Below are 14,583 nucleotides of genomic sequence, written 5' to 3' on the forward strand. Positions count from 1 at the left end.
CATATTTTCAGACCAAGAACAAAAATTAAGGAATTCGTCTCAGCAATAAAATATTTCAAAGTACCAAAAACAAATTACAGATCAACACTTTTTACCTTTTACAGCTTTGATAAAAATGGCTAAAGGCAAAAACTAAATACATAATAAAAGTGAAACATTCTCCTAATTCCTAAGACCGTGTCCTTGTGGTTCCTGTGTATGATTAGAGCCTTTGGTAAATTGTCTGTTATCGAGGAGTACATGCCAGACAGTCTGCCTGGCGTGGGAGAATGCAACAACTTCACGGGGATTAAAAAGCAACAAGAAATCCAGCACAGAATCTTAAATGCAGGAAATTCAGTCAGTTTCATTCTAATGCAAGGGGGAACACACAAAAAACACACAAATTCTGTCTAAAAAAAGGCCCATTGAAGATTCCGGAGTAAAAGAGTGTTGTAAAAGTACATTCAAAAAGCTTATCTAGACTCGTAACCTTAAGAGACGAAAAGCAGGGTCAGTCGTGTTAAGGCGGAAGTGTGGCAGAAATATTTATATCGCTTCGGAACTTTCATTAACTAGAGCATTTCAAGGTGGCTACTATTTTCAAGAAAGTCTCAAAACACGTGGAAGTGAATGATACACCACATCAATCACAGCTGCTCTCTGTAGGTGTGTTGAGAAGGCCAATCAATAATGCGGGACTGGCTCTCTGGACGCGACAAGACAACGCCCTAGTGACCACAGGCTCGGAGTCTTTAGTTAATTTACTGGTCCTGATGCGTGAGGAGATCGTGACGAACGTTTTTTTTTCTTCAATGGTTACGTAAATCCTAAATAAAACACTGAAATATATAAACTGCTATATTACGCATTTTTGTTATCAACTGTTTTTTTTTTTTTTTTTTTTTTTTTTTGTTTCTAACGATTCAAAATTTGCAACAGATTTTCTTTCACACGAAGACAATTCACGACAGTCAAGTTTAGATTGAGACTTTTTCCATAGTGAAGATGTTTCAAATCATCTGAGGTCACTCATTCGATACAATTTAACATCTATTACTTCTATTCTGACTGAGGATTGGAACTGGTAATGAATAACTTAACATAATCACTTGCAGTCACTCATCCGATACAATTTATCACCTATTTGTTGTATTCAGACAACGTGACTAACACCACGACCTTTGAAATAGTCAGTGAGAGAGAATGAATTAACACAACCTTGATAACATTACGATAACCAAAAAATTCTAAAAATTCTGCAATACAAGGCTCGATTTTCTACTGAACACAACGTCCTTCGTGACTCCGGCCAGAGAGCAGGTGGATGAACACACCATTACTGCACCTCTAATGAGCGGGGTGCCCCAGGGTAATATCCCGGAACCTGCTGCCTTTTTTTATTATTATATCAGCATCATTCTTCATATGAGCCGCTGGGCACAAAATTTTCACCTATCATTTGACAGCATTCCAGCAAATTAGGAAACCAGCCGGCGTAACAATCCCCGGGGGCCCACAGGCTGATAGCGATCTGGTGTGTCGGGCGCGGACTCCTGAGGCCTTGAAATCCACGCAGACAAGACATGTTTACTCTTTACACACGCTGATCTCTCCCGCTGTCCCTCGCGTGGTTCAGGTTTAATCGCCAATTACGAGCATTTCCTGTCAGCCCTGCACACGCCTCTACTCCCGGTAAGGTAAACACGCCCTACAGGAAACGACATTTACATACAGGTGACATTTTTAGCTCAGGTACTGATCTGAGCGCCTTGATCTTGATGCTCCACGTGAGGCAGTGAAATGAGGGGAATTAATTGGTGATAGGGTTAAATTAGGTGTGTCCTCCTTTATCTAAGACAGAGAGGAATTACTAGTCTATAGTATTAACCTCTTAAGTGCTGGAACGCATTTTTACCTTGAGTTTTGGGAGTGATTAAACGTTTTTATTGACATTAGGAGGTCAAAAGATTAATGGTCACAATCTTCACTATTTCAATCCCCACATAAGTTTCTGAAGCTGTACAGGATCGCAAAATAGCAACCAGAATTAATATGAAAACGCGTCCTGGTACTGAAGGGGTTGAACCAGGTTAGTTACTCTTATTTATTTCACAAACTTCTTTAATTTTGGAGTACTAATTCCTACAAATGCCCATCTAGTCGTGGCTTTTATTTTGTCCTACTCGTGGCCTCCCATACAATACTCTACATCAATTACTAATGCATTATGGCTCCCTCTATCATCCTCCCTACGGCGCCCCTTGAAGGTGTTTTGAAAAGGCCCTCTTTTATTCAACTGTCCTGACTAAATATTGGCCTTCTTTCTGTGACCGACTGGATTGTTGTTGTGGATGTTGGGTTTAGTTCTCTTTTGTGTTTCAGATGGTGGTGGTGGTGGTGGTGGTGGTGGTGGTAGTAGTAGCAGTAGTAGTAGTAGTAGTAGTTGTTGTTGTTGTTGTTGTTGTTGTTGTTGTTGTTGTTGTTGTTGTTGTTGTTGTTGTTGTTGTTGTTTTTTTAGTAGTAGTAGTAGTAGTAGTAGTAGTAGTAGTAGTAGTAGTAGTAGTAGTAGTAGTAGTAGTAGTAGTAGTAGTAGTAGTAGTAGTAGTAGTAGTAGCAGTAGTAGTAGTACTAATAGTGGTAGTAGTAGTAGTTATAGCAGTAGTAGCAGCAGTAGTTTCAGTAGTAGTAGAACCACATCTCTAGAGTTTAAAGTCATTAAAATAATCTAAGGAGGAAAAAATTAAGAGAATAAACAAAACTGACTAAAACACAAACAATAGATATCAATAGTAACATCAATCTTGGTTAAAAAAAATACTCTCACGAAGAAGAAAAGAAGTCGAAAAGTGAAAAAAAAGACACTCTCTCTGTATATCTGAGGGCGAAGAGTATCTTGATATAAATAAAATGCAAATCTAAGTAAAGTTGGACGCGTCTGAATTACCTGAACTGCTCTGGGATTGGCTCAGACATATCAGTCAACCTCCCTCCTCGCCGTTTCGTCTCCTCGAATCTCACACGCCAACCTACCTTAGTAAAAAGCTCCAAACACCTGAGCTCCAATACACTTACCAGCTGAAGTGAGGCTTAAATAACAGATCAGAACAAGGTATCCCACAGGAGGCAAAAAGACACAAGTTCCTTACATCAGGAGCGTGTCTTCGTAAATATCCTGACACTTCACGACCTGGCTTTTTCTCTCTCTCAGTAAAGTTTCGGTCTGCTCAAGTATTCTTCCTTGCTTTATTCATCACCATGTCCATCACGACCAAGCCGGGCCATCACGAGACTGCAATGTGTCATTCACTCCGCTCTTATTCCTCGATACGGGCATCTATAAGGCACCAAAACCTGATACTGGCACCCGTCTTCTTTTCCTCCTGGTCCGTGTTTAGAAAGGTTTGCTCAATCACCAAGTCTGTTTTCAAAGGTCATAGAGGTGAAAAGCTTGGTCCCAACTTGTGTTTCTCTAGTTAATAATATAATCTTGTTCAACTATCAAAAAGCATAAAACGCATTCTTAAAAACAAGTGTAATTTCAAATAGAGGATTTTGAAATTAATAGAGGTGCAACAGAAATAGAGCACGATATACTAATACTTTGCCTTCCTTTCTCTCTGCTCACTCTATTAAAAAATGGTTCGTTCTCTCAACATGGTTTTAACGAATGTTTCTTGAAATAGTATTGTAGAAATGTTATTTGTCTGTCACTAGAAGCATAACACATCTTTAAAAACTCATGTAATTTCAACTACAAAGACCATTTTGAATGTAGTGGAGGAATGACGCAGAATTGTTTCAGAAAATCAGTCTTATGTCAAGTGTCCTGTTCCTCTTCCTCACTACACTGGAGAATTTCTTTTTATATAAGAGTGGATAGCTGGCCAAGTGCAAAAAAAAAGTGTAAAAAAAGGGGCCAACTCGGAATGCCAGTCCTTACGAAGGTCAGGAAGAATTAGCCAAAGGAAATGGATAAATGTCTTGAGAAAGAGGTTAAAGACAGTCAGTCAAGGAATTAATGAGACGAAAAGCTTTTGATTCCATCTTATCTAATAAAACTGTGAGTGGAACACCCCCCCCTCCCTAACACACATGCAAAGAGTACTCCATACATGATGGGCGGATAAGTCTCTAGTACAGAGTTAGAAGTTCGGGGGAGTGAAAAAAAAAATTAAAAACTTGCAGAAGTCTTAATACCAGACTGACAGAAACAAACTTTGATATCTAGGGAGAGTGAGTGAACGCTGTTTAATGTCAACTCTCACTTCAATAATCCCACGAGAGACACATGCATTGGGTTAAACTTTGGTTCCTATACTACACGGCTGATTTTTACTCCTGCAGCGTGAGAAAGCGTGACAGACAACCGGTAATTTGAATGAATAAGAAAAATGTTCTTCTGTGGCATCATATACAGTATTCTTAATTCCAAAGTGATGAAAGTAATGTCAAATCAGTTTTTGAAAGAATTAAACATAAATCTGTTTCTTGTTTCGACCGCTCAAAGTAGGGAACGGTAAAACAAAGCGCAGGGCAAAATTCACCGGACAAATGGAGAAAAGAAAAAAACAGTCCTCCCTGCTTCCGGTGCGTGGCTGATCAAGAGTGAATCCCGCACTGCGCTGCCAAATCCAATTGTTCAGCTACCCTGGGTCAGTTTTCCGGTACTGCTGCTGTCCATCAACCACGACATTAGGGCGCTTACCATCAGGCGGGCCTTGCGCATCGCGGCAACACGGAGAGCACGGAAGGAGTCCCTGGTTTGCGGTCACCTTTGCCACGAGATAGCGCAGCACGGTAAACTCAAGCTACATAATGATTAACTTAAGGCATGCTCTCTTCCACTCAACTGAAGGTACATAATGATTAACTTACCGCTCAACTTTCCATCTTCTGATCCCGAGTGGATTGACTTATCGGTATGTGAAAGGTTCCAAGTGAAGGTTAGCGTGGAATTAGACTAAGGGAATCTACATAAACAATTCGTACCTTTATTAGTGTTAGCGAGAGATGGATATTGACGGAGCAAAGATTGTCACTGGCGCGGAGGCTGTTTGTGTTACTCTATATATTTGAAAAAGAATAAGCTTGGAAATATTAGGAAAGATTCTAATACGATTGACTTAAAGAATTCGTAACTTTTCTAGTGTTACCGCGAGATGGATATTGACGGAGCACAGAAGGTTGTTTCTAGCACGGGAGGCTGTTTATGTTACTCTATATATTTGAAAATAAATAGTTTGGAAAATACAAAGAAGATATGCACTAAAAGATGCAATAAATATACTGGTCTTTAGTAGGTTAGAGAATTACACACATCAAAATTGATATGCTAAAAATACACCAACACACACACACACACACACACACACACACACACACACACACACACACACACACACACACACACACACACATACACACACAAAATAAAATTAGATAAACCAAACACACATACATCAACTAGGGCAAACAATTCCACAATACTGACACACATCACAATGACACAACAGAAACACACATACCAATCCTACACTGCACACAGACGTAAGCGGAACAACACATCGTAAATCACTCCGAGCAAATACAACAATGGCACTAATACAACTGTACAAGATTACTACGCGACACTATTACATAAAGGAGTGAAGGGCCAGTGAGCGTGACACAAATAATACATACCAGAGGAGCAATGACACAATAAAATATGAGAATACGTGAAAAAATAAGCCATAAATCGACAGAAAGTTATAGTAAATTTGTATATTGCATAGGTGAACAAATGAGCTCTGTTTTTTTCTCGCCAGGTAAGGAAGGACACGTGTGCCGAGTGAATAGAACGCTAGGTGAGTGACTCGTGCTAATAATTAATTTAAATCCCAAACGTAAAGAAAATGCTGATATTTATACTCACTGAATTATTAATATTATAACACGTCTGAAATTCTCTCTCTCTCTCTCTCTCTCTCTCTCTCTCTCTCTTGCTTCATCCTTTTCCTTCTTGTTCTTTCTGCGCAAAATTCCGCTTGGTCCTAATACATTAATACACAGAACCTGAAATTAATTATAATACTATCAATTCTCGTGATCATTAATACAGTGCGGCGGAATATTTGTACGAGGAAGGAGAAAAACTAGCGATGGTGGTGAAAATGATGAGAGCAAAATTAAAGGACATGATAAATAAAGAGAGATGAATAGGTAAAACTAAATAACACATATGCAGACAGAAAATAATGGAAATAGTGATAAACGAAGAAAATAAAAACGAAAAGAAAAAAGAAGACAGCAAAACATCCTATGACACGAACATACGCACATACACATTGAAAAGACTACTAGAGCAGAGCAAATGAGCAAAATGAAAGTAAATGAAAGAAAACAAGAGAAAAAATATATTTGAGGTAAAATTCAGTAAGTTTTTCGACATTTCTACCTTTCCTCCTCCTCCTCCTCCTCCTCCTCCTCCTCCTCCTCCTCCTTCTCTTCCTCCTCTATAATTCAAACACCTTCCCTGTGGTTTTCAAGTATTTGTCGTTGTTGTTGTTGCTCTTGTTGTTGTTGGTGGTGTTGGTGGTGGTGGTGTTATTGCTGTTGTTGTCGTTGTTGTTGTTGTTGTTGTTGTTGTTGTTGGTGGTGGTGGTGGTGGTGGTGCTGTTGCTGTTGGTGGAGTTGCTGTTGTTGGCTTTTAGTGGTGAAAGGTTATCAATTGTAATTTAAAGACATGCAACATCTCTCTCTCTCTCTCTCTCTCTCTCTCTCTCTCTCTCTCTCTCTCTCTCTCTCTCTCTACCAGACAACGACAAATGAACCTTCTGGTATTAACGAGCGCAACTAATGACCCACGTTCGATTCCATTTAGAAGGGAACACACCACGCCAGCTTGTATAAACGCACGCACATACACCCACACGCACACGCCCACACACACACACACACACACACACACAGACACGGAAGCAAGGCGGAGCAGCGTAAATAATTCAAATTTATAAACCATATTCATAACTCTTGCGTCTTGAAAAATCACTTGCCACTAAACTTTAAGGGTCGTGGTATTGAGCGAATCCTGCCTCAATGGTGTTTACTCTCTCTCTCTCCTTATTGACTTATTTATCTTCATCTTCTCTTTTTCTTACGTATAGGAAAGTGTGATGGATACTGTAGTGAATAATTTCTAAGTCTTTTTTTTTTCTTTCTTTTCTCTTCTATACTTTTATTTTGGTGGTTTTCTTAGTCCTATTTACTTTTTTTTCTCTATTAAGTTATTCATTGTTTTCTTTCTCTTCAGTTTTTTTTCGTTGTTATTTATAAGATTGTGATGGATGTTTTAGTTTGTTTGTTTTTATTCTTCTATCATCTTTACTCTTATTTTAGTGTTTTCTTTTTAATTCTCGTTTACTCTTTTTCTCTACCAAATTATTCATTGTTTTCTTTCTCTTCAGTTTTTTCATTGTTATATATAAGATTTGATGGATGTTTTAGTCTGTTTTTTCTTTTATTTTCTTTACTCTTATTTTTGTGTTTTTCATAGTCCTGTTTACGTTTTTTCTTTATCAAATTATTCATTGTTTTGTTTCGCTTCGTTTTTTTTTTTTTTTTATTGTTATATATAAGGTTTGATGGATATTTTAGTTATTTTTCTTCTTAATTTTCTCTAACTTTTTTTTGACATTTTTTATTAGAGTTTTGTGTTTTCTTGTTCATTCTATACACATTTACTTTCATTCTCTCTTAAATGACACACGGGGAAGCGAATGAGAGAAAAGAGTGAAAATTAAAACACGAACTTAACAAACATAAATTTCACGTGACTTGCATTCACGAAAACTCACGATAAGGCAGAAGGAAGGTGAGGTGAGGTGAGGTGAGGTGAGGTGTGGCCAGGTACACTCATAAACTACACTGACAGTACACTATAACACAATACACTATACTATAACGATATTACAAGACACGCACTAAACCCAACCCCCCTTACACACACACACACACACACACACACACACACACACACACATGCACACAGCTTCATTGCCTTAATAGTCTCATTACGATGCTTGGGGACTTCGAGCGCTTCGGTAGTAAGTCTCGAACCAATATGGCGGACATCTAAGTCGTAAGGGAGGGGGGAGGGACGAGGGGCAGTTCGTAAAGCTGGGGTGGGACGGGGGAAGGGAGTAGGTGGCTAAGATTGTTCGTGATTGCAGGCATTTCTAGTGCAATAATTGGCCACTTCTTCCTCCTCTTCCTCCTCCTCCTCCTCTTCTTCCTCCTCCATCTCCTCCTTCTCCTCCTCCAAAGGTGATTTTCCGGTGCTCAGAAGGTTCATGTTCTGCTTCACTTTAGGGATTCGAAGTTTCGGAAGTGCCGCAGAGAGAGAGAGAGAGAGAGAGAGAGAGAGAGAGAGAGAGAGAGAGAGAGAGAGAGAGACTCAATACCACATAGTCAAAATAAAACAAAAAAGAAGAAATAAAACCTAAACAAAGAAATAATGATTAGACAGGAATACAAGAAAAAAAAAAAAAAAAAACGCAAAATTCAAACCAAAACAAAGATCAATAAAATGAAACAAACAAGGTAAGAAAATAAAGAAAGAAAGATAAATGAGTTTCACCTATTTGAAATGTTGCTTATAAATTTATGTTGAAAAAGATTCTAAACTGTAAATGAAGACAAGAATTGAGCGCAGAGAAGGATTAGTAACGAGACAGATGCGAGGCGTGGGTAGTTACGGATAAAGGTTCAAATCCCCCTTGTGTAGGCGTGGATTCCTCTTATCCAGTCAGGAGGAGTAGACAGACTCTCTTTCCCACCTCATGTAATAGTATTTAATTCTCTCTTCTGCATTTTATAGACGGTAGGAAAAAAAAAGGCCTTTTATTCGTGGTCTTCAATTCTTTTAGTTTTGTTGGTATGGGTCAGTTGTTTTATTTGTGTATGTGTGGTCAATCTGTGCTCTCTCTCTCTCTCTCTCTCTCTCTCTCTCTCTCTCTCTCTCTCTCTCTCTCTCGTATACAATCATAAAAGAGAGAGAGAGAGAGAGAGAGAGAGAGAGAGAGAGAGAGAGAGAGAGAGAGAGAGAGAGAGAGAGAGAGAGAGAGAGAGAGAGAGAGAGAGAGAGAGAGAGAGAGTATGACAAGCAAGCCAGACAAAGGACACACGCAAATACTCCATTCCGCTGTGTCAGGGGAAAGATGCCGGTATATAACCTGCAAATAACGCACAAAATCCCTTATTTCCTACCACATGAGAACTCGGATCCTACATCTACCCTTGGCACGGGGAATCAGATCCTCCAAACCCGGTATGATAGAGAATCCAGTCGCTTATCGAGTCTCACATTTAGGATCCTGGCCACGTGGTGATCCGTCTTGGTAGTTGAACGGAAAGTGAGATCTGTGACGGCTTCAGCGGCGCGTGGTCGAGGAAAACAGGTGTCAAGGAAGGGATCTAACCCCAATACTGGAGGATCAAGGGTTCAGAGGAGGTAGTAGCAGTGTGACGCCTCTAGGGATCGAATCTTTCACGTGCACCCTTGAAGATTTAAGACGAAAAGCAGGCAAATAATGAGGGTGAAAGGAGAGGGTTAGGGGTGAAGGGAAAAATAAGGGAGTTTTTTCTTATATAAGCTTCTTTTTGAGGTAACTAAGGAAGGGTAGGGAATGCTAGTGTGATGTATGGAAGTGAAGATGGAAGAGTAGGGGAGTGAAGATGTTTGAAGGATATTTTAAAGAAAGGAGGGAAAATTCTTGGAAGATCTAGGGAGAAGGAATAAAATGGAAGGACTGTAGGAAGGATTTAAAGAAGAAAGGAAGAAAGGAAGAAGTGCTGGATTTAAGGAAGAAAAGAAAGGAAAGAGGAAAATGGAAGGGTTGCAGGAAAAAAAATTAAGAAAGGAAGGAAGGAAAGGAAAAATTAAAGGGGTGTAGGAAGGATTTTAAGGAAGGAAGGAAGAAGGGAAGAAGTGCAGGAGGGAAGATTTAAGGAAGAAAGGAAGAAAAAAAGAAAATGGAAAGGCTATAGAAAGAATTTAAGGATTTAAGGAAGAAAGGACGAAGGGCTGGAGGGAAGATTTAAGGAACAAAGGAAGGAAGAAAATAAAGCAGGAAGAAAGATTTAAAGAAGAAAGGAAGGAAAGAGGAAAATTGAAAGGGATGTAAGAAAGATTTAAGGATTTAAGGAAGAAAGGACGTAGGGCTGGAGGGAACATTTAAGGATGAAATGAAGGAAGGAAGGAGGAAAATGGGCGGGCTGTAGGAGAGATATAAGGAAGGAAGAAAGAACTACACGAATAATAATAGTTAAATAATATTGAAATTTCAAAAAAAAAAATTACGTTACTGAAAAAAAACAGGAAAAGAAGGAAAAAAAGGAAACTAAAAAAGAAAACTGGAAAAGTAAAAAAAAACAAAAAGGAAAACAAACACGAAATAAAAGAGAAAGAAAACGAGGAGAAAAAACAAATATTAGCTCCATTACACCACGCAGGCAGTCACAAGCACAAGTCACCCTCCTTAACCCAACACACTTAGACATACTAGTAGGTACGCTTGTCGTGAGTCACCAAGCAAGCACATCACATTTCACCACAAGCACCGCGGAGCCTCCCATCACACCACACTTAGGACACCCGCGATTCATAAAGTCAGAAAAGGATGTCCTTCAAATCTTCCCCACATGGTCACTCCTTCCCCAGCCTTGTCATGCCCTCTTCCCCCTTCCAGGATATCACTGCTTGCACCGCCCACGTCATAAAATCACTCACCCTTCCTTACAATTACGTATATTTGCATGTTAACCTTTGTAATCTTATAAGTAACCTCCATGTGTTTGGTTAATTCATTTTTTCATCGTTATTTTTTTTATGTCATTTTTTTTCTTGTTTATCTCTTCGATGCGAGTATACCGTGAGTACCTTCCCAAACCACTACATAATTCGTGGTTCCTTCTTTAAAAAGTAATTTTCTTCTTTAGGTATTAATAATCATTCTTTACTCTTAATTTACGATTTACGCTGCACGCTACACGCCGACCGTGTTATTACAGTCACGCCAGCTCGCCCGACCCTGCCCCGCCCGCCCCGCCTCACTGCCGCCGCCACAACACAACACCACAACACTGCCACGCATGCCAAAATACACTCACTTAGCCACGTCACGATCTCATCTCCACCACCACCACCAGTATCACCGCCACCACCACGCACCGCTATACCCTGACGACACTGCGCCCTCCACACTTCACCATAAAACACGCCGCGACACACACACACGCACATACACACACACACGGTAATAAATCCATTCACCAGCATACAATTCACTATAAACACAAACATACATACAAAAACTTGTGGATTATAAAACAAGGAATTCCCAAATAGAAAACAATAACAGAGCAGGTAAAAATATGTAATCTAGTTAACATTATTTTCTACTCTTTTCTTTCTTTCACTTTTTTTTTAACAATGAGAATGCTTCGTGTACTTTCTTACTTTTGCTCCACCTGTTTTCATACTTTTTTTTGCGTGACAGCTCCACATAATCCACCGTTTTTCCATTTCTCACCTGAGCAGTGGTAATTAAGCTGGAGTCTCAAGGTGTGACAGGGAGAGAAACCTTACCTGATGTATCTGACGTGTGTGTGTGTGTGTGTGTGTGTGTGTGTGTGTGTGTGTGTGTGTGTGTGTGTGTGTGTGTGTGTGTGTGTGTGTGTGTGTGTGTGTGTGTGTGTGTGTGTGTGTGTGTGTGTGTGTGTGTGTGTGTGTGTGTGTGTGTGTGTGTTGGTTTTTTCTTGATGTTTCCTTGCATGTTATCTTCAAAGATTCTCTCCTTTTCGCATCTATGCAGCCAAATCTCCAGGTCGGTCTCTCTCTCTCTCTCTCTCTCTCTCTCTCTCTCTCTCTCTCTCTCTCTCTCTCTCTCTCTCTCTCTCTCTCTCTCTCTCAATCCTTCCCTCATCACCTTCAGTCCTACAATCTTCACCTTCGTTCTTGCCATCACAAAATTGCACTTCCTTTCCTACCTCTCGTGTATTTTATTCCTCAACCCTCCGAGTCTTCTCCTTCCCTCCTCAACACCTCCTTTCTCTCATCAAAGCACCTTGCCCTATATCTTTCTCCACCTCCTAGTCCTCCTTTTCTATATGTTACGCTACCTCGCTCTCCATTCGCCCAGTGCTAAAATTCTTCCACCTCTTTCGTAATGGAAGTTTAAATTGCCTCGTGAACAATTGGGTGCTTCTCATAGGATAGTGGTGGTGGTGGTGGTGGTGGTGGTGGTGGTGGTGGTGGTGGTGGTGGTGGAAGGGGTGTAGGAGTGATTAACGAAGCTGAGCACCTGCAGCAGGGAACAGGTGTGAAAGGAGAGGCTAGACACTCCCTTAGCACTAGATTGGATAGGTGGAAGCGTGGTGATGAGAGAGAGAGAGAGAGAGAGAGAGAGAGAGAGAGAGAGAGAGAGAGAGAGAGAGAGAGAGAGAGAGAGAGAGAGAGAGAGAGAGAGAGAGAGAGTTGATGGTATGTTATGTTGTCTCTCTTCTTTTCTATCAATACGCTGATTACTTTCTCTCTCTCTCTCTCTCTCTCTCTCTCTCTCTCTCTCTCTCTCTCTCTCTCTCTCTCTCTCTCTCTCTCTCTCTCTCTCTCTGTGTGTGTGTGTGTGTGTGTGTGTCAGTAGGTAAATAACACAAGCATGAAAGCAAATAAGAGAGGAAGTGAGCAAAGTAAATTTCTATTGACCACACACACACACACACACACACACACACACACACACACACACACACACACACACACACACACACACACACACACACACACACACACACGGGGCCGCAAAAACGTACAGGCAATCACACGCCACAACGGTTCGGTAATCTATATTCTTCCATCATCAAGCTCCCACGGCCTCTTTCCCAGTGTCACATTTTCCATCCACTCCCGCTCTCTTCCTCTTCCACCCTGTATCTCACGGTTTCTTTTCCTCTCCCACGCTCCGCTCTCCCTGTCACGTAATCTGTCGCATTTCTCCTACTGATTCTCTCTCTCTTTTCTCTTGCAGTTTTTTTAGATCGTATAATGCAGGTGTGTAAGTATTAACGTTATTCATTATATATAGTCATAATTGTTCTTTTTATGGGGAAAACGTGTATCATTTTCTCCTTTTTAACATAGTGATAAAGCTTTTGGTATCGTATTCAATGTCGAGATTATAGATTCCTTGATTGATCTGATGTCTGAGTAGGTTAGTTCGATTCTGAGATGGATATAAAACGCACATGTAAATTTTCACTTCCTTTGCGTTAATAGTCATAACCGAAATATTCTATGATGTGATGTATGGATGTGTTTTAATACTAAGTCTGAAAGGAGGAGATAACATGTATCATTTTCTCCTTTGTCCATATAAAGTGTAATAAAGTTTTTGGTATATAATTCAAAGTCGAGATTATAAATTCCTTGATTGATCTGATGTCTGAGTAGGTTAGTTCGATTCTGAGAGGAAGGATATAAAACTCACATACAAATCTTCACTTTTTTTTTTTCATTTGATGTAACGATTTGTTTGAATTTCTTATGATTTTGTGTATGGATTTACTTGAATTCTAAGTCTGAATGGAGGGGAAATCACATCATTTTCTATTTTTTATTTATTTCATATAAAGAGTGATAAAGTTATTTGGTATGTGATTCAAAGTCGAGATCATGGATTAATTCTGAGAGGAAGGATATAAAACTCTCATTTCTTCTTTTTTTAGCAAGAGTGACAGCTGGCCAAAGGCAACAAAATATGAAAAAAAGACCCACTGTGTTGCCATTTCCTAAAAGACATTAAATTTAACCAAAATACAATACATACAAATTTTCACCTCAAGAATTCAGTACATTAACGATATCTGGGCAAGACGGTATATATTATTTTGTTAAATCCAATATTTGTCTTTACTAACTCTTGGTCTGGAAGGAACGGAAAGCCACAGACCTCTAACTTTTCATCCCCGTTGATGTAAAAAAAATAAATAAATAAAAAAATAAAAATCCAGCTTGTGAGCATAAAATTCTCAGTCCAAACCAAACATTTCTACACTGATAGGATGAATGTCCTAACAAAATATTTCTCGCCTCCAAATACTCATTGAATTGTCTGCAAAAGGATTTCAGTGTTTTTTTTTTTTTTTTTTCTTTATTTTTTTTACACATCCGGACCTGCTCGCTTTACTTACAGTTATGAAAGAAAAAACACAGCTATTTCCAGGGCAGCTCTTCCAGTAAGCTTCACCCGCCATGGAAGCCTCTCTGACCCAATGAAAAACGAAGTACCGGGAGGGAGACACCATCAAAGAAATACAAGGAAATATACATGAAAGTCCAAACAGAAATAGGCAAAGAAAAAAAAAAGAGAGAGAGAGAGAGAGAGAGAGAGAGAGAGAGAGAGAGAGAGAGAGAGAGAGAGAGAGAGAGAGAGAGAGAGAGAGAGAGAGAGAGAGAGAGAGAGAGAGAGAGAGAGAGAGAGAGTACACATACAATACAAATACTATAGATAAACACACAAATATTCCTATAAATAAGGGTAAATAGCCGAAACAGAACATATAAAT

Source organism: Portunus trituberculatus, chromosome 33 (assembly GCF_017591435.1).
Source record: "Portunus trituberculatus isolate SZX2019 chromosome 33, ASM1759143v1, whole genome shotgun sequence".
Taxonomy (NCBI): Eukaryota; Metazoa; Arthropoda; class Malacostraca; order Decapoda; family Portunidae; genus Portunus; species Portunus trituberculatus.